The 20632-nt window shown below is 49.9% G+C and overlaps 1 protein-coding gene across 3 annotated transcripts in view; it reads left to right on the top strand.

Moving 5' to 3' along the window:
• MLIP (muscular LMNA interacting protein) overlaps positions 1–20632 on the top strand; it is a 335874-nt gene that overhangs the window by 207501 nt on the left and 107741 nt on the right. The window lies entirely within an intron of this gene.

Raw genomic sequence — 20632 nt, 5'->3', positions numbered from 1 at the left:
CTAAAAACCTTTTATTCTGTCACATTCTAATTCACCCAGTTTAGTTCAATTTCTGTCTCTGTAGGTTACTCTCTATCTCCCCCCCACTTCCCTTCTTCCCTCTTTCTTTCTCTCTCTCTTGCTTAACAAATAAGAAAATAGTACAAATATTGAATGAATTACAAAAGCACTCAACCTGCACTTGTTTATTTTATTTGTGTGTTGTTAGGTGCACGACCATACTGCTCTTCAGTGTACAGTAACCAATAAATGAAAAAATGCCAGCACCAACCAAAACAGTCCTACTATCTAAATTTTCTGTTGTCTTCCAGCAGATGTAAAACAAGATAGTTTATTATAATTCGGATTAAACATTATTTTCAAGCAATGCATGGTATTGGCTTAAAATACCTTCCCCAGATGTCATGCAAATCACCTCCATGGCATAAAGATTGACTTCTGTTTTATGTCGCTTAATTAGCTCCTTTAAGAGTTACAGTATCTGAACACTATTGTGCAGGACAATATTCAGCAACTGCCAATTACTCCAATGTATTAAAGGATATATTCACTTCAAATAAATAAATGCACCTTTTTTTGCAGGTAAAAAGCACTGCACCCAATCAGCAGAGTGCAGGTGAAATATCAGGCTACTGCAGACTCTCAATACAGCTTTCTGCCTGTATCACCCATACAGGCAGACAGTTACTGAAGTCCAGAAAGAATCAATAAATCACAAGAGTACCCATCAGTGCCTCTGCAGTTCATTGAGAACTACAAGTCATTTGTTGGGTGCAAGATGGGACTTTTAGTTCATTCATTCACAGATCACTGTAAATGAATGACATGGCTGCATGGGCGGAGCCCTACGCAGCTGGACTGTTTTTGAACTGTGACAGCAGGTGCTGGGAGAGGATGCTGTGCCCGCTGTCACGATTGGGGATTGGGGTGGAAAGGGTGTAGGCAGGTGACAGCATAGCACTATAGCCTGTAACATGTTACTAAAGATGAACTTATTCTTTAAAACACTTTTATTATGTACATGGTGAAGTAAGGACAAACTTTTCCTTCCACATAGCAGAGAGAATATTTTCTCCACATTGTAGAGTCGATGGTTTGTTACAAATGTTATATTTAGATTTTAGATCACTATTATTAATGCAGTTCTAAGAATGCAGCCCGGAACTTACCTTTTCCTATTTTAAAATTACAATGCATTGTTTGATAGCTATGAATAAGGCAGGTTGCATCTATAATAAATAAGCTAAGCTGTTTACCTCTACTGAATTACTGAAGACATGTTTATCTGGATTATGTTTGTAAGTTTTGCAATCTTGCCTGCACACCTCTTATTCCCCAAGCTGAGCAGCAGATGAAGGTGCTGTCCTTGTGTGATCTGAAATGAAAATCAGAGAAATGTGGATATAGATATATATATATTGTCAAGGTCCTACCTTTCTTCAGAGCTTGTGCATCTCCATGAGCTGGCATCCATCTTGGTTTTCTGCAAAGCATGGTGGGAACCTTTATGCCTTCAGGCTTCTGCGGCTCCTCCTCAGAAGGGTGTGGTTGAGCACATTTAAACCTGCTGTCTGCAAGTGTGCTCTGCACTTGTGTCCTGTATGTTGCCCTGTTGCAAGCTCTTGTGTTGTTCCCATTGCTCTCCTGGTAACCGACTCGGCTTGGACAAGACTACTCTCTGCGTTAACCCTTTATCTGACCTCCCGTTGCTGAACCCGGCCCGTGACCTGAGTATTCTTTGCCTACCGTCTAGTACTGTCTGCTCCGTTGTTATTGACCCGGCTTGTCTGACTACTCTACTCGTGTTCCCATCTAGCTCCCACCAGCTGTACGCCATTGGCGGCAGTCGTTATCGCAGCTGGGGGTCACTCGGGGGCCGCGACCTGGTCTCAGGCTGCGTCAAGTCCATCCCCACCATCAGGGGTCCTGGTGAAGGGTAGCCTGGGGCTTAGACTCCGCGCCCTGAGGGACTCTGGTCTGTGGGTAGTGGTTGTCGTCAGTCGCAGCGTGACTGTACCATAGGCCTGCCTGCCCATTCCAGCGTTCCTGACCTGACACACATATATATATATATATAATTATATAATCGTCAAAAAGTTTTCTGCACTTTTTTCAACTTTTTATTAAGAATTTCAAAAACATCATGGCAACTCTTACCAGCCAAACTAGTCACATGACACTTTCAGACAGGACCAATTACTACTCCTGCCCTCATCGTTTCCAATGAAAATATAAGAGTGTAGAAACTTTTTGAAGACCACTTGTGTATGTATGTATATATACATTATGTTGGCAAAAGTATTGTGATGCCTCTCCAAACCATTGGATTCAGGTGTTTCAATAACCTACATTTGTGAAAGAATGGGCCACTCTCAGGAGCTCAGTGAATTCAAGCGTGGTACCGTGATAGGTTGCCTCCTGTGCAATAGGTCCATCAGTGAAATTTCCTTGCTACTAAATATTCCACAGTCAACTGTTAGGTGTATTTTAACCACTTGACCTCCAGAGGATTTACCCCCCTTAATGACCAGGCCTCTTTTTGCTACTCAGCGCTGCACTAATTCAACTGATAATTGCGCGGTCAAGCAATGCTGCACCCAAACAAAATTTACGTCCTTTTTTTCACACAAATAGAGCTTTCTTTCGGTGGTATTTGATCACCTGTGCACTTTTTATTTTCATGCTATAAACGAAAAAAGGCCAAACATTTTGAAGAAAAACAATATTTTTTACTTTCAGCTATAAAAAATATATAGTAAACTCAAAGTTGGTTATAAATTTAGGCCAAAATGTATTCTGCAACATGTTTTTGGTAAAAAAAATCCCAATAAGTGTATATTGATTGCTTTGTGTGAAAGTTATAGCGTCTACAAACTATGGTATAGATACTGCAATTTACGCCATTTTTTTGCTATACAGCGCTGCGCTAGTTTAAAGGACAATTACGCGGTCATGCAATACAGTACATAAATTAAATTTACATCCTTTTTTTCCCCACAAATTGAGCTTTCTTTCAGTGGTATTTGTTTGCCAGTGTGGTTTTTATTTTTTGCGCTATAAAAAAAAGGCTGACAATTTTGAGGAAAAAAAAATATTTTGGACTTTTTGCTATAAAATATGTCCAGTAAAAAAAATGTAAAAATCAAATTTCTGCCAAAATGCATTCTGCGACATGTCTTTGCTAAAAAAAAAAACCCAATACGTGTAAATTAATTGGTTTACGTGAAAGTTATAGTGTTTACAAATGGGAGGAAAGATACTGGGATTTTTAGTTTTTTTTTATACTAATAATGGCGGCTATCAGCGACTTATGGCGGCGATCAGTGACTTATGGCGGCAATCAGCGACTTATGGCGGGACTGCGGCGGACATTCTGACATTGGGGGGTACTGACTTGGGGTCACTGACATCCCCAGTGACACCAATACAGTGATCAGTGCAAAAAAAAAAAAAACACTGACACTGTACTAATGGCACTGGGGAGGAAGGGGTTAAGTTTATTTTTCAGGGAAAGGGTTAACCGTGTGAGGGGAGTGTTTTACTAGGGGGTGGGGGTGTGTAATGCAGGGAACACCGCTGATCGGGAGAGAGAAACTCTTCTGCCCCGATCAGCTTGTCCTGGAGCTGTCAGGGAACTGACAGAAAGCACAGCTACTGCAGCTGTGCTCTCTGTCAGCGATTGCCGCCGATCGCCGGGACATAGCCGGTAACGACCGTCTGTGACCCGGCGACTGACATCTGCGGGCACAATCCAAACCCAACTGAAGGCAATAGGCCAAATTTGTCAAATCTGTTTTTTTTTTTTTTAGAACTAATAGCTAAGGAATTGGCAAAAAAAGTGCATTGGAAGGCTGGGCACTGCCCCAGGGGACATGTACCAATATACAGTGCAACATTAAAATATAATATTCCTTAAAAAATGCTTGGGGGAGTCCTCTAAACTTGCATGTGAAGTGGCAAATCTCTACCTTGTAAATAAATTTGTATATAAAAAGTGACATTTGCAAAGGAAAAAGCCATTTAAAATGCTGTTTGTCCACATTCTCTGCATGTCCCCTTTATTTTGGTAATAATTCCACGGGGCCGCCAAAATACTGAATATACCAGGTCCTCATCAAAGAAAAAGCTATCCAAACTTCTAACTTAGTGGTCAAAGTATTCTAGCAAGTAGAAATGGCTTCAAGTACTCTTATCAGGTGAGATGAAGATGGATTGCAGTCCTTTGTCTCAGGATCTCTATCTTTCAGCATGGTTTTACTACTTCTTTGCCCACCCAGCAGTACTTGACCACATAAGCATTCTGTGGAGGCACCCTGAAGGATCAAGGAGGCAGAGAATTACTCAGATAGTCCAAGGTATTGCTTCTGGAGCAGGATGAAGGCCACTGTGTTGTTCAGGATAATGGGAAGGATGCTTGATATGTAGAGCTGCAGCTAGATATGACTCACCCCCTGCTGTGCCAGACCATTCTCCCCCGGGTGTACTAAATTTTTCACATGACTGTACATACTGTACACATCTTGTACCAGTAATAGAGATTACTGGCGCAGGAGATGAAGATAAATCTACCCAAAAGAGATACAACAATAAAAACCTGACAACGATACTAACAGTCTCGAAGCTTGTTCCAAACATAACAGGTTTTGGCAATGAAAGTACACTTTCTTGTTCATTATTTTAATACAAAGCAAGGAATATAAAACATCTGTGTACATTGTATACAATAAAGTAGGATATTATTTGAAAATCCTAACAGGTACTGGAACATCACTTAACCATACATAAAAAAATAAAGTAGTACATAGCAGTGTTAGAGAATTAACATAAACGTACCACGCTGAGTACCAAAAAAATCCAAATTGTGAACCATAAAACAAACCAAACAGTGAAACAATAGCCACAATTAAAAATACCAATACAAATACTCAGTAATATCCAGTTGTTGTTGCGCTATTGACCTGATCCCCTTGACAAAGTCTATGGAGAAGAAAGGTACGTCTGGGCTTGGTGGTGATTGTGCTGATGTCACCCACACCTGTCTGGAGCTGGCACCAGTGGCGTTATGACTTACATGCTCATTTATCTTTGAAGTTTGTAAGTGTTTTGTTATGTATTTTAATAAATCATTTGTACATTATCACTAGAGATGAGCGAATCGAAGTATCCGAAGTGGAATTCGAGTCGAATATCGGAAAAATTTCGATTCGTGCCGAATCCGAAAAACAGCCTAATTCGGACGCGCGAATCGAAATTTTTCCGAAAATGGCGGCTGACATGTGCGGCGACGGAGCGGGGATGTCGGGGAAGGCGCGCAGACAAGGCGCGCTGCCCCATAATGCATTCCTCAACGACATGTGATCGCATCAGCCAATCAGCAGCCAGCCAGCCAGCACTGTGTAATGGTCGAGGTATATATAGCGGCCATTTTGGAAATCTTCATTTGCCTGCAGTCATTGAACAGAGGCAGACCGCTCTGTACTAGGGACAGGGACAGAGTTAGGGCCACAGAAACGAGAATTGGGGACAGAGAGAAGTTACTTAGGGACAGAGAACCATTACTCAGGGACACAGACTTGTTAATGAGGGCCACAGAATCGTTATTTAGGGACAAAGAAACGCTAGTTAGGGCCACAGAATTCATACTCAGGGACAGACAGAATTGTTACTCAGTGCCAGAGAATTGTTACTTAGGGCCACAGAAACGTTATTAGGGCCACAGAATTTTTACTCAGGGACAGACAGAATTGTTACTGAGTGCCAGAGAATTGTTACTCAGGGACAGACAGAATTGTTACTGAGTGCCAGAGAATTCTTACTCAGGGCCACAGAATTCATTCTCAGGGACAGACAGAATTGTTACTCAGGGACAGACAGAATTGTTACTGAGTGCCAGAGAATTGTTACTCAGGGACAGACAGAATTGTTACTGAGTGCCAGAGAATTGTTACTCAGGGACAGACAGAATTGTTACTGAGTGCCAGAGAATTGTTACTCAGGGACAGACAGAATTGTTACTGAGTGCCAGAGAATTGTTACTCAGGGACAGACAGAATTGTTACTGAGTGCCAGAGAATTGTTACTCGCACAGACACAAAATTGTTACTTGCACAGACACAGAATTGTTACTCGCACAGACACAGAATTGTTACTCAGGGCCACAGAATTCATACTCAGGGACAGACAGAATTGTTACTGAGTGCCAGAGAATTGTTACTCAGGGACAGACAGAATTGTTACTGAGTGCCAGAGAATTGTTACTCAGGGACAGACAGAATTGTTACTGAGTGCCAGAGATTTGTTACTCGCACAGACACAAAATTGTTACTTGCACAGACACAGAATTGTTACTCGCACAGACACAGAATTGTTACTCAGGGCCACAGAATTCATACTCAGGGATAGACAGAATTGTTACTGAGTGCCAGAGAATTGTTACTCAGGGACAGACAGAATTGTTACTGAGTGCCAGAGAATTGTTACTCAGGGACAGACAGAATTGTTACTGAGTGCCAGAGAATTGTTACTCGCACAGACACAAAATTGTTACTTGCACAGACACAGAATTGTTACTCGCACAGACACAGAATTGTTACTCAGGGCCACAGAATTCATACTCAGGGACAGACAGAATTGTTACTGAGTGCCAGAGAATTGTTACTCAGGGACAGACAGAATTGTTACTGAGTGCCAGAGAATTGTTACTCAGGGACAGACAGAATTGTTACTGAGTGCCAGAGAATTGTTACTCGCACAGACACAAAATTGTTACTTGCACAGACACAGAATTGTTACTCGCACAGACACAGAATTGTTACTCAGGGCCACAGAATTCATACTCAGGGATAGACAGAATTGTTACTGAGTGCCAGAGAATTGTTACTCAGGGACAGACAGAATTGTTACTGAGTGCCAGAGAATTGTTACTCAGGGACAGACAGAATTGTTACTGAGTGCCAGAGAATTGTTACTCGCACAGACACAAAATTGTTACTTGCACAGACACAGAATTGTTACTCGCACAGACACAGAATTGTTACTCAGGGCCACAGAATTCATACTCAGGGATAGACAGAATTGTTACTGAGTGCCAGAGAATTGTTACTCAGGGACAGACAGAATTGTTACTGAGTGCCAGAGAATTGTTACTCAGGGACAGACAGAATTGTTACTGAGTGCCAGAGAATTGTTACTCGCACAGACACAAAATTGTTACTTGCACAGACACAGAATTGTTACTCGCACAGACACAGAATTGTTACTCAGGGCCACAGAATTCATACTCAGGGACAGACAGAATTGTTACTGAGTGCCAGAGAATTGTTACTCAGGGACAGACAGAATTGTTACTGAGTGCCAGAGAATTGTTACTCAGGGACAGACAGAATTGTTACTGAGTGCCAGAGAATTGTTACTCGCACAGACACAAAATTGTTACTTGCACAGACACAGAATTGTTACTCGCACAGACACAGAATTGTTACTCAGGGCCACAGAATTCATACTCAGGGATAGACAGAATTGTTACTGAGTGCCAGAGAATTGTTACTCAGGGACAGACAGAATTGTTACTGAGTGCCAGAGAATTGTTACTCAGGGACAGACAGAATTGTTACTGAGTGCCAGAGAATTGTTACTCGCACAGACACAAAATTGTTACTTGCACAGACACAGAATTGTTACTCGCACAGACACAGAATTGTTACTCAGGGCCACAGAATTCATACTCAGGGATAGACAGAATTGTTACTGAGTGCCAGAGAATTGTTACTCAGGGACAGACAGAATTGTTACTGAGTGCCAGAGAATTGTTACTCAGGGACAGACAGAATTGTTACTGAGTGCCAGAGAATTGTTACTCGCACAGACACAAAATTGTTACTTGCACAGACACAGAATTGTTACTCGCACAGACACAGAATTGTTACTCAGGGCCACAGAATTCATACTCAGGGACAGACAGAATTGTTACTGAGTGCCAGAGAATTGTTACTCAGGGACAGACAGAATTGTTACTGAGTGCCAGAGAATTGTTACTCGCACAGACACAAAATTGTTACTTGCACAGACACAGAATTGTTACTCGCACAGACACAGAATTGTTACTCGCACAGACACATAATTGTTACTCAGGGCCACAGAATTCATACTCAGGGACAGACAGAATTGTTACTGAGTGCCAGAGAATTGTTACTCAGGGACACCTAATCGTTGAATTAAATAGTATGTCAGACAACATGCAGAGGAGTGGCAGAGGAGGCAATGTTTTAGGAGCGAGCAGACGTGGCAGCAGAGGAAGGGGTCGAGGCAGCAGTATTCGCAGCCAGAGGCCAGTGCTCCCGGTGTCATCCAGCGGTCGTGTCTCCACCGACAACCCTGCCGTCATTGATTGGTTGGCTCGGTCGTCTTCCTCTTCCCAGGTCACCTCTGACACCTACAGCCAACGGTCGGTGGGTACGTCAGACACAACCGTTAGTTGGCATGGCCCGGGACCAAGCCCACTGAAATCACGTGTCCTCTACCTGCCCCTGTCCTTTGCTGTTCCCTCACCAAGCGAAGTATCGCATGCTGTGGGCTCAGCCCCACTGTACAGTGAGGAAGAGCTAACAGAGGGCGGTCAGGAACGGGGGGAGACATCGGCCTTTTCAGCAGCCAAGCGAACAAGTACTGGCGAGGAGAGTGGCTCGGTAGCCGGTCTAGAGACAGGTCTGTCTCCTGACCCAGACGCAGCCGAGGGGGCTAGTAGTGAGGCGGAGACCCTACTTGATGATGAGGAGGTTGATCGCACTTGGCAGCCTCGTCGTCATCAGGCAATTTCTTCCGCATCATCAGGAGAAGAGGGTGGCAGCTTGGCAGCGAGCAAAACAGTCGGTGGGTTGCCCAGGAGACAGCAGCAGGGTCGCATCAGTGTCAGTGGAGCCAAACGTCCACGGAGTAGAGCACCAGCTCCACTGCAGCCTACCACCACGGCCAGTAGTGGTGCCGTTGCGCACGGAGGAAGTAGCAGTCAGCCAGTGAAGAGTAGCGGGGGCAAAGTTTCCTACTCGGTGGTGTGGCAATTTTTCCTCAAGCCGCCCGAGGAAGTAAACGTAGCCGTATGTCGACTATGTGGCCAGAAATGCAAGCGTGGCCAGGGGGCCCATGTTGGGACTACAGCGTTGCGTCAGCATATGCAGCGTCACCATTCGGTGGCCTGGGAAAACCGTGATAAACATACGGCGGTTCTGCCTGCCCCAGCCCCCGCTCCATCACCCGCTCCGTTACTTGCTCCGTCACCCGACGTCATCAATCGCCCTCTATCAGCCAGTCAAGGCTCCAACACCTCTGCTGAGGGGAGTTGTCGCTCATTGGCATCTTCCGCTCGTTCAGATGCTCCTTCTCCTGCTACTCCTCTTCTCGGATTCCGTCAACAGTCTTTCTTGGAATCCGTATCCAAGAGACAACAGTTTGCGAGCACGCACCCGACGGTGCAAAAGCTGAACGTCCTCCTGTCCAAGTTGCTGGTGCTGCAGTCCCTCCCTTTCCAACTGGTGGACTCAGCACCTTTCCGAGAAATGATGGCTTGTGCCGCGCCGCGGTGGAGAGTGCCAAGCCGTCATTTCTTTGCCCAAAAGGCAGTGCCAGCCCTGCATTCACATGTAGAAGAGATGGTGGGCCAGTCTTTGAGCATGTCGGTCTCTGCCAAAGTGCACGGCAGCGCCGACGTGTGGAGCTGTAACTACGGTCAGGGACAGTACATGTCATTTACGGCCCACTGGGTGAACGTGGTGCCGGCACAGCCGCACCAGCAACTTGGACAGGTCACGACGCTTTTGCCTCCACGTTTGCACGTCCTTGGTCCAGCAAGCATGTCCGCCTCTACCACCTCTTTTTCCGCCGTGTCCTCAGCCGCCACCCCCGTGCCAAGTCCCATTACCCGACCGGCATATCACATGTGCAGGGCGCAACGGTGTCACGCTGTGCTGCACCTGGTATGCCTTGGCGAACGTAGTCACACAGGGGAGGAACTGCTGAGTGTAATGAACAGAGAAATCGACAGATGGCTGTCTCCGCGCAAACTAAAAATCGGAACCATGTTGACTGACAACGGAAAGAACATGGTGTCTGCTCTGCGTCAAGGAAGGTTGTGCCATGCGCCATGCATGGCTCACGTGTTCAATCTGGTTGTCAAGCGGTTCCTAAAATCCACCATCCCACTGCAAGACATCCTTAAAATGTCACGTAAACTGTGCATGCATTTCAGCCATTCCTACACCGCAAAGAACACCCTCATTGAGCTGCAGCGGCAGAACGGAATTCCACAGCATCGCCTGATCTGCGACGTTGCAACAAGGTGGAATTCAACCCTACACATGTTAGACCGCCTTTACGAGCAGCGAAAGGCCATCACCGATTTCCTGATGTTACAAGCGGATAAAGGTACTCCCCTGTGTAACTTAGATGTCAGCCATTGGCAGCTCATGCGTGACACCTGCCGCTTGCTCAGGCCCTTTGAGGAGGCCACGCTATTCGTGAGTCGGCAGGACTATGGGATGAACGACGTCATTCCTCTGTTGCACGTCCTGGAACAAATGCTGTTAACAATGGCTGGTCAGGGTGCGGTAGACGTGGCGCACAGATCTCAACGCCACATGACCCCTGTGGGGGCAGGACAGGAAGAAGAGGAGGAGGTAGAGGAGGACATTTGTGCTCAGGAATTATTGAGTGAAATGGGTGGTTTTTCCACTCAGCGGACAGGAGTGGAGGAGCAGGAGCATCTGGTAGAGGAGGAGGAGGAGGAGACAGAGGACCCAGACGCACCGTGGCAGTATGCTGTGGAGATGGAGGCAGGGAGTCCCTCGCATTCCTTGGCACAAATGGCCCATAGCATGCTCGGTTGCTTGCGTAGCGACAGCCGAATAATAACCATCAGACAGAGGGATGACTTTTGGCTGTCCACCTTGTTGGACCCTCGCTACCGGTCCAAAATGGTGGCCTTTTTCACACCTGCTGAGAGGGAGGCCAAAATTACGTACTATAAAAACCACCTATGTAGTCAGTTGGTCTCTGCCTTTGTGCGCCAACGTCCATCCTCAGACACTGTGGGCCCTGTGCGCTCGCGTTCCGCTGGCATGGCAGCAGGGGAGGGGTGGGGTGGTAGGAGCAGTGGCAGCTCCACCAGCAGTGGCTGCCTCAGTCTGCAGTCGATGATGAGTAGCTTTCTTCACCAGCGCAGTGAGGAAACTACTAACCAGCCGCAGCAGCAGCAGCAGCATCAGGTGGACCTGGAGCAGGAGCTCAAACAACAGGCTTGGGCCTACTTGGACAGCACCCTGCCAACCGAGGTAGACAATCCCCTTGACTACTGGGCAACGAAACTTGACCTTTGGCCCCAACTAGCTGAATTTGCCCTTGAAAGGCTGTCATGCCCGGCCAGTAGCGTGGCATCGGAGCGCGTGTTTAGTGCGGCAGGAGGTATTGTAACTCCGCGGAGGACACGACTGTCCACCCAAAGTGTGGAGAGACTCACGTTTGTGAAAATGAATCAGGCGTGGATTAGTCTGGATTTCAAACCACCAGTTCCTGACACAACTGACTAAATCCGCCATGAATCATGCCTCAAACATGTGCCACTTTCAGGTCTCCTCACACTGCTGGTGTGTTTAATTTTTTGACATAGGGTGCTGGCAGATTACGGGCCTCCTATAGCTGCTGCCAGGCCCCTAATCTGCCATGGGCCCCTATATACCGCCTCCTCATGCTGCTGCCAAGTCCAGAGTCTGTCATGGGTCCCTGTATGGCCTCCCATTGCTGCTGTCTCCATCGCCACACTCTGCTGCCATGTGCCACTTTCAGGTCTCTTCACACTGCTGGTGTGTTTAATTTTTTGACATAGGGTGCTGCAAGATAACGGGCCTCACATAGCTGCTGCCAGGCCCCTAATCTGCCATGGGCCCCTATATACCGCCTCCTCATGCTGCTGCCAAGTCTAGAGTCTGTCATGGGTCCCTGTACGGCCTCCCATTGCTGCTGTCTCCATCGCCACACTCTGCTGCCATGTGCCACTTTCAGGTCTCTTCACACTGCTGGTGTGTTAAATTTTTTGACATAGGGTGCAGGCAGATTACGGGCCTCACATAGCTGCTGCCAGGCCCCTAATCTGCCATGGGCCCCTATATACCGCCTCCTCATGCTGCTGCCAAGTCCAGAGTCTGTCATGGGTCCCTGTACGGCCTCCCATTGCTGCTGTCTCCATCGCCACACTCTGCTGCCATGTGCCACTTTCAGGTCTCTTCACACTGCTGGTGTGTTTAATTTTTTGACATAGGGTGCAGGCAGATTACGGGCCTCACATAGCTGCTGCCAGGCCCCTAATCTGCCATGGGCCCCTATATACCGCCTCCTCATGCTGCTGCCAAGTCTAGAGTCTGTCATGGGTCCCTGTACGGCCTCCCATTGCTGCTGTCTCCATCGCCACACTCTGCTGCCATGTGCCACTTTCAGGTCTCTTCACACTGCTGGTGTGTTAAATTTTTTGACATAGGGTGCAGGCAGATTACGGGCCTCACATAGCTGCTGCCAGGCCCCTAATCTGCCATGGGCCCCTATATACCGCCTCCTCATGCTGCTGCCAAGTCCAGAGTCTGTCATGGGTCCCTGTACGGCCTCCCATTGCTGCTGTCTCCATCGCCACACTCTGCTGCCATGTGCCACTTTCAGGTCTCTTCACACTGCTGGTGTGTTTAATTTTTTGACATAGGGTGCAGGCAGATTACGGGCCTCACATAGCTGCTGCCAGGCCCCTAATCTGCCATGGGCCCCTATATACCGCCTCCTCATGCTGCTGCCAAGTCTAGAGTCTGTCATGGGTCCCTGTACGGCCTCCCATTGCTGCTGTCTCCATCGCCACACTCTGCTGCCATGTGCCACTTTCAGGTCTCTTCACACTGCTGGTGTGTTAAATTTTTTGACATAGGGTGCAGGCAGATTACGGGCCTCACATAGCTGCTGCCAGGCCCCTAATCTGCCATGGGCCCCTATATACCGCCTCCTCATGCTGCTGCCAAGTCTAGAGTCTCTCATGGGTCCCTGTACGGCCTCCCATTGCTGCTGTCTCCATCGCCACACTCTGCTGCCATGTGCCACTTTCAGGTCTCTTCACACTGCTGGTGTGTTAAATTTTTTGACATAGGGTGCAGGCAGATTACGGGCCTCACATAGCTGCTGCCAGGCCCCTAATCTGCCATGGGCCCCTATATACCGCCTCCTCATGCTGCTGCCAAGTCTAGAGTCTCTCATGGGTCCCTGTACGGCCTCCCATTGCTGCTGTCTCCATCGCCACACTCTGCTGCCATGTGCCACTTTCAGGTCTCTTCACACTGCTTGTGTGTTTAATTTTTTGACATAGGGTGCAGGCAGATTACGGGCCTCACATAGCTGCTGCCAGGCCCCTAATCTGCCATGGGCCCCTATATACCGCCTCCTCATGCTGCTGCCAAGTCCAGAGTCTCTCATGGGTCCCTGTACGGCCTCCCATTGCTGCTGTCTCCATCGCCACACTCTGCTGCCATGTGCCACTTTCAGGTCTCTTCACACTGCTGGTGTGTTTAATTTTTTGACATAGGGTGCAGGCAGATTACGGGCCTCACATAGCTGCTGCCAGGCCCCTAATCTGCCATGGGCCCCTATATACCGCCTCCTCATGCTGCTGCCAAGTCTAGAGTCTGTCATGGGTCCCTGTACGGCCTCCCATTGCTGCTGTCTCCATCGCCACACTCTGCTGCCATGTGCCACTTTCAGGTCTCTTCACACTGCTGGTGTGTTAAATTTTTAGACATAGGGTGCAGGCAGATTACGGGCCTCACATAGCTGCTGCCAGGCCCCTAATCTGCCATGGGCCCCTATATACCGCCTCCTCATGCTGCTGCCAAGTCCAGAGTCTGTCATGGGTCCCTGTAAGGCCTCCCATTGCTGCTGTCTCCATCGCCACACTCTGCTGCCATGTGCCACTTTCAGGTCTCTTCACACTGCTGGTGTGTTTAATTTTTTGACATAGGGTGCAGGCAGATTACGGGCCTCACATAGCTGCTGCCAGGCCCCTAATCTGCCATGGGCCCCTATATACCGCCTCCTCATGCTGCTGCCAAGTCTAGAGTCTGTCATGGGTCCCTGTACGGCCTCCCATTGCTGCTGTCTCCATCGCCACACTCTGCTGCCATGTGCCACTTTCAGGTCTCTTCACACTGCTGGTGTGTTAAATTTTTTGACATAGGGTGCAGGCAGATTACGGGCCTCACATAGCTGCTGCCAGGCCCCTAATCTGCCATGGGCCCCTATATACCGCCTCCTCATGCTGCTGCCAAGTCTAGAGTCTCTCATGGGTCCCTGTACGGCCTCCCATTGCTGCTGTCTCCATCGCCACACTCTGCTGCCATGTGCCACTTTCAGGTCTCTTCACACTGCTGGTGTGTTAAATTTTTTGACATAGGGTGCAGGCAGATTACGGGCCTCACATAGCTGCTGCCAGGCCCCTAATCTGCCATGGGCCCCTATATACCGCCTCCTCATGCTGCTGCCAAGTCCAGAGTCTGTCATGGGTCCCTGTATGGCCTCCCATTGCTGCTGTCTCCATCGCCACACTCTGCTGCCATGTGCCACTTTCAGGTCTCTTCACACTGCTGGTGTGTTTAATTTTTTGACATAGGGTGCAGGCAGATTACGGGCCTCACATAGCTGCTGCCAGGCCCCTAATCTGCCATGGGCCCCTATATACCGCCTCCTCATGCTGCTGCCAAGTCTAGAGTCTGTCATGGGTCCCTGTACGGCCTCCCATTGCTGCTGTCTCCATCGCCACACTCTGCTGCCATGTGCCACTTTCAGGTCTCTTCACACTGCTGGTGTGTTAAATTTTTTGACATAGGGTGCAGGCAGATTACGGGCCTCACATAGCTGCTGCCAGGCCCCTAATCTGCCATGGGCCCCTATATACCGCCTCCTCATGCTGCTGCCAAGTCCAGAGTCTGTCATGGGTCCCTGTACGGCCTCCCATTGCTGCTGTCTCCATCGCCACACTCTGCTGCCATGTGCCACTTTCAGGTCTCTTCACACTGCTGGTGTGTTTAATTTTTTGACATAGGGTGCAGGCAGATTACGGGCCTCACATAGCTGCTGCCAGGCCCCTAATCTGCCATGGGCCCCTATATACCGCCTCCTCATGCTGCTGCCAAGTCTAGAGTCTGTCATGGGTCCCTGTACGGCCTCCCATTGCTGCTGTCTCCATCGCCACACTCTGCTGCCATGTGCCACTTTCAGGTCTCTTCACACTGCTGGTGTGTTAAATTTTTTGACATAGGGTGCAGGCAGATTACGGGCCTCACATAGCTGCTGCCAGGCCCCTAATCTGCCATGGGCCCCTATATACCGCCTCCTCATGCTGCTGCCAAGTCTAGAGTCTCTCATGGGTCCCTGTACGGCCTCCCATTGCTGCTGTCTCCATCGCCACACTCTGCTGCCATGTGCCACTTTCAGGTCTCTTCACACTGCTGGTGTGTTAAATTTTTTGACATAGGGTGCAGGCAGATTACGGGCCTCACATAGCTGCTGCCAGGCCCCTAATCTGCCATGGGCCCCTATATACCGCCTCCTCATGCTGCTGCCAAGTCTAGAGTCTGTCATGGGTCCCTGTACGGCCTCCCATTGCTGCTGTCTCCATCGCCACACTCTGCTGCCATGTGCCACTTTCAGGTCTCTTCACACTGCTGGTGTGTTAAATTTTTTGACATAGGGTGCAGGCAGATTACGGGCCTCACATAGCTGCTGCCAGGCCCCTAATCTGCCATGGGCCCCTATATACCGCCTCCTCATGCTGCTGCCAAGTCCAGAGTCTGTCATGGGTCCCTGTACGGCCTCCCATTGCTGCTGTCTCCATCGCCACACTCTGCTGCCATGTGCCACTTTCAGGTCTCTTCACACTGCTGGTGTGTTTAATTTTTTGACATAGGGTGCAGGCAGATTACGGGCCTCACATAGCTGCTGCCAGGCCCCTAATCTGCCATGGGCCCCTATATACCGCCTCCTCATGCTGCTGCCAAGTCTAGAGTCTGTCATGGGTCCCTGTACGGCCTCCCATTGCTGCTGTCTCCATCGCCACACTCTGCTGCCATGTGCCACTTTCAGGTCTCTTCACACTGCTGGTGTGTTAAATTTTTTGACATAGGGTGCAGGCAGATTACGGGCCTCACATAGCTGCTGCCAGGCCCCTAATCTGCCATGGGCCCCTATATACCGCCTCCTCATGCTGCTGCCAAGTCTAGAGTCTCTCATGGGTCCCTGTACGGCCTCCCATTGCTGCTGTCTCCATCGCCACACTCTGCTGCCATGTGCCACTTTCAGGTCTCTTCACACTGCTGGTGTGTTAAATTTTTTGACATAGGGTGCAGGCAGATTACGGGCCTCACATAGCTGCTGCCAGGCCCCTAATCTGCCATGGGCCCCTATATACCGCCTCCTCATGCTGCTGCCAAGTCTAGAGTCTGTCATGGGTCCCTGTACGGCCTCCCATTGCTGCTGTCTCCATCGCCACACTCTGCTGCCATGTGCCACTTTCAGGTCTCTTCACACTGCTGGTGTGTTAAATTTTTTGACATAGGGTGCAGGCAGATTACGGGCCTCACATAGCTGCTGCCAGGCCCCTAATCTGCCATGGGCCCCTATATACCGCCTCCTCATGCTGCTGCCAAGTCCAGAGTCTGTCATGGGTCCCTGTACGGCCTCCCATTGCTGCTGTCTCCATCGCCACACTCTGCTGCCATGTGCCACTTTCAGGTCTCTTCACACTGCTGGTGTGTTTAATTTTTTGACATAGGGTGCAGGCAGATTACGGGCCTCACATAGCTGCTGCCAGGCCCCTAATCTGCCATGGGCCCCTATATACCGCCTCCTCATGCTGCTGCCAAGTCCAGAGTCTGTCATGGGTCCCTGTACGGCCTCCCATTGCTGCTGTCTCCATTGCCACACTCTGCTGCCATGTGCCACTTTCAGGTCTCTTCACACTGCTGGTGTGTTTAATTTTTTGACATAGGGTGCAGGCAGATTACGGGCCTCACATAGCTGCTGCCAGGCCCCTAATCTGCCATGGGCCCCTATATACCGCCTCCTCATGCTGCTGCCAAGTCTAGAGTCTCTCATGGGTCCCTGTACGGCCTCCCATTGCTGCTGTCTCCATCGCCACACTCTGCTGCCATGTGCCACTTTCAGGTCTCTTCACACTGCTGGTGTGTTAAATTTTTTGACATAGGGTGCAGGCAGATTACGGGCCTCACATAGCTGCTGCCAGGCCCCTAATCTGCCATGGGCCCCTATATACCGCCTCCTCATGCTGCTGCCAAGTCTAGAGTCTGTCATGGGTCCCTGTACGGCCTCCCATTGCTGCTGTCTCCATCGCCACACTCTGCTGCCATGTGCCACTTTCAGGTCTCTTCACACTGCTGGTGTGTTTAATTTTTTGACATAGGGTGCAGGCAGATTACGGGCCTCACATAGCTGCTGCCAGGCCCCTAATCTGCCATGGGCCCCTATATACCGCCTCCTCATGCTGCTGCCAAGTCTAGAGTCTCTCATGGGTCCCTGTACGGCCTCCCATTGCTGCTGTCTCCATCGCCACACTCTGCTGCCATGTGCCACTTTCAGGTCTCTTCACACTGCTGGTGTGTTTAATTTTTTGACATAGGGTGCAGGCAGATTACGGGCCTCACATAGCTGCTGCCAGGCCCCTAATCTGCCATGGGCCCCTATATACCGCCTCCTCATGCTGCTGCCAAGTCTAGAGTCTCTCATGGGTCCCTGTACGGCCTCCCATTGCTGCTGTCTCCATCGCCACACTCTGCTGCCATGTGCCACTTTCAGGTCTCTTCACACTGCTGGTGTGTTTAATTTTTTGACATAGGGTGCAGGCAGATTACGGGCCTCACATAGCTGCTGCCAGGCCCCTAATCTGCCATGGGCCCCTATATACCGCCTCCTCATGCTGCTGCCAAGTCCAGAGTCTCTCATGGGTCCCTGTACGGCCTCCCATTGCTGCTGTCTCCATCGCCACACTCTGCTGCCATGTGCCACTTTCAGGTCTCTTCACACTGCTGGTGTGTTTAATTTTTTGACATAGGGTGCAGGCAGATTACGGGCCTCACATAGCTGCTGCCAGGCCCCTAATCTGCCATGGGCCCCTATATACCGCCTCCTCATGCTGCTGCCAAGTCTAGAGTCTGTCATGGGTCCCTGTACGGCCTCCCATTGCTGCTGTCTCCATCGCCACACTCTGCTGCCATGTGCCACTTTCAGGTCTCTTCACACTGCTGGTGTGTTAAATTTTTAGACATAGGGTGCAGGCAGATTACGGGCCTCACATAGCTGCTGCCAGGCCCCTAATCTGCCATGGGCCCCTATATACCGCCTCCTCATGCTGCTGCCAAGTCCAGAGTCTGTCATGGGTCCCTGTAAGGCCTCCCATTGCTGCTGTCTCCATCGCCACACTCTGCTGCCATGTGCCACTTTCAGGTCTCTTCACACTGCTGGTGTGTTTAATTTTTTGACATAGGGTGCAGGCAGATTACGGGCCTCACATAGCTGCTGCCAGGCCCCTAATCTGCCATGGGCCCCTATATACCGCCTCCTCATGCTGCTGCCAAGTCTAGAGTCTGTCATGGGTCCCTGTACGGCCTCCCATTGCTGCTGTCTCCATCGCCACACTCTGCTGCCATGTGCCACTTTCAGGTCTCTTCACACTGCTGGTGTGTTAAATTTTTTGACATAGGGTGCAGGCAGATTACGGGCCTCACATAGCTGCTGCCAGGCCCCTAATCTGCCATGGGCCCCTATATACCGCCTCCTCATGCTGCTGCCAAGTCTAGAGTCTCTCATGGGTCCCTGTACGGCCTCCCATTGCTGCTGTCTCCATCGCCACACTCTGCTGCCATGTGCCACTTTCAGGTCTCTTCACACTGCTGGTGTGTTAAATTTTTTGACATAGGGTGCAGGCAGATTACGGGCCTCACATAGCTGCTGCCAGGCCCCTAATCTGCCATGGGCCCCTATATACCGCCTCCTCATGCTGCTGCCAAGTCCAGAGTCTGTCATGGGTCCCTGTACGGCCTCCCATTGCTGCTGTCTCCATCGCCACACTCTGCTGCCATGTGCCACTTTCAGGTCTCTTCACACTGCTGGTGTGTTTAATTTTTTGACATAGGGTGCAGGCAGATTACGGGCCTCACATAGCTGCTGCCAGGCCCCTAATCTGCCATGGGCCCCTATATACCGCCTCCTCATGCTGCTGCCAAGTCTAGAGTCTGTCATGGGTCCCTGTACGGCCTCCCATTGCTGCTGTCTCCATCGCCACACTCTGCTGCCATGTGCCACTTTCAGGTCTCTTCACACTGCTGGTGTGTTAAATTTTTTGACATAGGGTGCAGGCAGATTACGGGCCTCACATAGCTGCTGCCAGGCCCCTAATCTGCCATGGGCCCCTATATACCGCCTCCTCATGCTGCTGCCAAGTCTAGAGTCTCTCATGGGTCCCTGTACGGCCTCCCATTGCTGCTGTCTCCATCGCCACACTCTGCTGCCATGTGCCACTTTCAGGTCTCTTCACACTGCTGGTGTGTTAAATTTTTTGACATAGGGTGCAGGCAGATTACGGGCCTCACATAGCTGCTGCCAGGCCCCTAATCTGCCATGGGCCCCTATATACCGCCTCCTCATGCTGCTGCCAAGTCTAGAGTCTCTCATGGGTCCCTGTACGGCCTCCCATTGCTGCTGTCTCCATCGCCACACTCTGCTGCCATGTGCCACTTTCAGGTCTCTTCACACTGCTGGTGTGTTTAATTTTTTGACATAGGGTGCAGGCAGATTACGGGCCTCACATAGCTGCTGCCAGGCCCCTAATCTGCCATGGGCCCCTATATACCGCCTCCTCATGCTGCTGCCAAGTCCAGAGTCTCTCATGGGTCCCTGTACGGCCTCCCATTGCTGCTGTCTCCATCGCCACACTCTGCTGCCATGTGCCACTTTCAGGTCTCTTCACACTGCTGGTGTGTTAAATTTTTTGACATAGGGTGCAGGCAGATTACGGGCCTCACATAGCTGCTGCCAGACATGTAATCTGCCATGGGCCCCCGTACCGACTCCTCATGCTGTGACGTTGCAACAAGGTGTAATTCAACCCTACATATGTTAGACCGCCTTTACGAACAGCTAAAGGCCATCACAGATTTCCTGATGTTAAAAGCGGATAAAGGTACTCCCTGTGTAACTTAGATGTCAGCCATTGTCAGCTCATGTGTGACACCTGCGCTTGCTCAGGCCCTTTGAGGAGGCCACGCTATTCGTGAGTCGGCAGGACTATGGGATGAATGAGGTCAAATCGGCCATGGGCCCCCGTACCGCCTGTTCACGCTGATGCTGGTCCCACAGTGTGACCTGGGTCCCTGTACGGCCTCCCATTGCTTCCACTCTGCCATGTGCCACTTTGAAATCTCCTCACACTCCTGCGGTTGTCCATTTTGTCATAGGTTGCTGGCAGATTACAGGCCTTCCATAGGTGCCACCAAGCCCCATATCGGCCATGGGCCCCCGTACCGCCTGGTCACGCTGCTGCTGGGCCCAT

This window comes from Staurois parvus, unplaced genomic scaffold (assembly GCF_062004578.1).
Source record: "Staurois parvus isolate SC_StPar_1 unplaced genomic scaffold, SC_StPar_1.0 ptg000652l, whole genome shotgun sequence".
Lineage (NCBI taxonomy): Eukaryota > Metazoa > Chordata > Amphibia > Anura > Ranidae > Staurois > Staurois parvus.
Note: the sequence above shows the minus strand (reverse complement) of the source record. Positions and strands in the feature narration are given on the sequence as shown.